Source organism: Corvus cornix, chromosome 1 (assembly GCF_000738735.6).
Source record: "Corvus cornix cornix isolate S_Up_H32 chromosome 1, ASM73873v5, whole genome shotgun sequence".
Lineage (NCBI taxonomy): Eukaryota > Metazoa > Chordata > Aves > Passeriformes > Corvidae > Corvus > Corvus cornix.
Window position 1 is genome coordinate 101600177 of NC_046332.1, and position 3107 is coordinate 101603283.

Below are 3107 nucleotides of genomic sequence, written 5' to 3' on the forward strand. Positions count from 1 at the left end.
CCCCAGACCAACCACCTGCCTCCTCACCATGGGCCAAGGCTCCCCTTCCTACCCCCGTGGCTGAAATCTGAATTCTATTGCAAAGTATGTTTGCACAAATATGCAAATAGATTTTGGTTTTATTCATTAAAAAGTACAGCTCCTTTTTAAAACAAATTCATTGTGTCCCTGGTATTGTGGGGTATTATTGATGTGTGAAGGGGGAAAATCTTTTTATTGGTTTTGAATATGCTGGGTTTTAATTTACCTGAGCAATGTGTAACATAGGAAAACAGAAGAACTTGACTTTGCCTTCTTTGCAAGGTAATTTATGTCCCACAAGTTACTTTCCTGAGCCAAGCAAGACATTTCAAACTTCACTCTTTTCAAATTTTAATGGGGGCATTTTTCCATATACCAAATAGTGTGTGGGAGCTTTCTTTAAAACTTATTCTCCTTCAGAGGTCATTTTCTGGGAGGGAGGTGCGACATGCAACAAGCACATACAAGAAAGCACCACCAAGCTGACGCATGCTGGTTCCATTTTCTGTATTTCTCCTCGTCTCATTCCACATGTATGCTGGCATCTTGTTTGTTTTTATCTATAACTATATAGTATGTTCAGCCAGTACATGTTTGCCATGTTGTCCACAATGGACCCCAGGCAACTTCCCTAGTAGCCATCACTCAATTTTAGGATCCTGTAAAGTGTGATGGTTTGGGTTGGGGGTTTTTTTTTGTCTGTATTTTTCTGTTTCCCTCCTGCCTTCATTTTCATATTTGATTAGTTACTCTGTGAAAAATAACACTGGAAGAATTACTGCTCCTACTCAGTGTCATGGATTAACGAGGAGGGAAATGTTCCAATAAAAATTCTGATAGTCCCGACCTTCTTCCAAGGTCCAATGGAAGCAATTATCATAATCATCAAGAGAAAGGGACAAAACTAAATAGTTTCCTGACTGCACTGTATGTTGTTACAATGCTGCAAGAAAAGAAATTTTATTTTTATTTCCCAGTTTCTCAATTGTCTTGGTTAAAGATTTGAACGTCTTGTTCTAGTTGTCACCTTGCTGATGTGTTTAAACATAATGAAGGAACTAATTTTTCACCCAGTTGCCTGGGAGCCCCTCTGCAATGAGGGCAGTGAAGTAGCTAAGAGATGTGTCAATCTGGCTGATAAGAGTAGAGGGCTCATGAAGACAGACTACTCTTATCAGGGTGATAACCACATAACTTGGCTATAGTTCATAAAAACAGAGTGCTCCAAAAATTTGTAAAAAGTTGATGACTAAAGATTTCTACCAAGGGATACTTAGTTATATCCTAAATAATAATTTAAAAGAACTAATTTTCCTAGAATTTCAGCTTCTTGCCTGTAAAAACTTGAGACCACTACACCTTCTTGGCAATGCCAATTGGGTGGAACAGCTACTTGGCTGCTCCTGGTGCATAAGATTGCACGAGCAATCTCCAGCAAGGTCATTTACAGGGCACAACTGAAAATATGTTCTCAGTACATGTATTTATTTGCAGGAATGGAATATAAATTTCCCATACTGTTGACATGCGCTTTGTTGGTACGTGCATTTTTGAGGGAAAGCAGTTCACAGGAACACAAGAGACACAGGGAGAGAATGTTAAATGTAATTTAAAATACTAAAAGTAATTCTTGTCATTCAATTTCTCATTTGTGTTCTCCAGAGGACAACAGCACAGCAGGCAAACAGTGCACCGGAGACCTGAGTCCTGAAGCTGATGGCACCTCTCCTACTACACCTGCATCAGCTATCCTCAAAAAAACCTGAACTTTAGTAAACTGAGTTATTAGGGAGACCATCTTTCTTCACAAAACAATTATAATTCATCTGCATCACTTTATCAGCAGAAAAAAACCCAAAAGAACAGGCAGTTCATGTGTGAAAAGAACTTTTGCTGGAAATATATTCTCTGACATCTGATAATTTTTGAAGAAAACTTTATTCTCCTTGACAGAGCAGCCTTGTGCCTGCTTCTGCTGCACAATGTATGCTAACCTCCCTGGCACCGAAATTCACCAAAACAGGCCTCACAATTAATTTTATTACAGACAGCAAGAGCTCTGTGATTCTTTATCCCATTCTCTCCAAGTAGCTCATACTTGAAATTAATCTTCCTTCCATTCAAAAAGTGTCTGAGAGGGGGAAGGTGCAAAAGTAATTTATGTTTGATATATATATATATATATATATACTTTCATATAATGCTTGGGAGAAATTAAAAATAATCTTAAAGCCCTATTTAAGGATTGCATGAACTATCCAGGGATCAAACAGAGCATGTCTGATGAATGGATCTCTTGCCACTCTCAAATGGAAGGGGTGCATGGGAAAAATACTAAAACAACAAAATTCTGCTGCGGAAGAGGAGTGGGCCTTCTTTCTTTCTCCAAGAATTTTTAGCAGTATTAGGCATGTTTGTAAAAGAACAAGTGTTTTGGGGGGACAAAACTTCCATCTAAAGATTAGGATGGTACCAAAAAATGTAAAATTGTTTTTCATCTTGAAATTAAAAGTTGAATACTTCTGGTAAATATAGGTTTAAGATGTAAGGACAAGATATTTTAAGCAGTTACTGCCCCACTGCAGCTACTTTAGTCAACACTAACTCTAGACCTATTCTCTGAAGTAGTAAGTGCTTAGGCTCAGTAACTCTAAAGTTCCCGTCAGACATGAAGTGGGTACATTTGTTTTCCCGGAAAGCAGGAACATACATATTTCTAGGATGTTTGTTTCCACCAGTTCTAAGTCATCCCCCTGCAGTCCCCGACACCCGAGGCCCACGTGTGCTCATGGCACGGACGGTGATTCACGGGAGCGCAGGTGCGCCTTGGCAGCTTAATTCCCCGCTTCCTGTGCTGAATCCTTGTTTCCACAGAGGCGATCCTGTATCCCGGCGCCGCCGCCCTCGAGCAGAAGCCCCGTGGCGGGGCGGACGATGGCTCACACGGGCATCTCCAGGGGAAGCGCTGCCTGCAGTCCCGGCCTCGGCTACACCCGCAGCAATTCCTGGCACAACTTCCTTGCGCAACTCGCTCTCCCCGCACACACGCCCCAGTTTTCCTGCAGAAGCAGCAGCCGAGTATCACT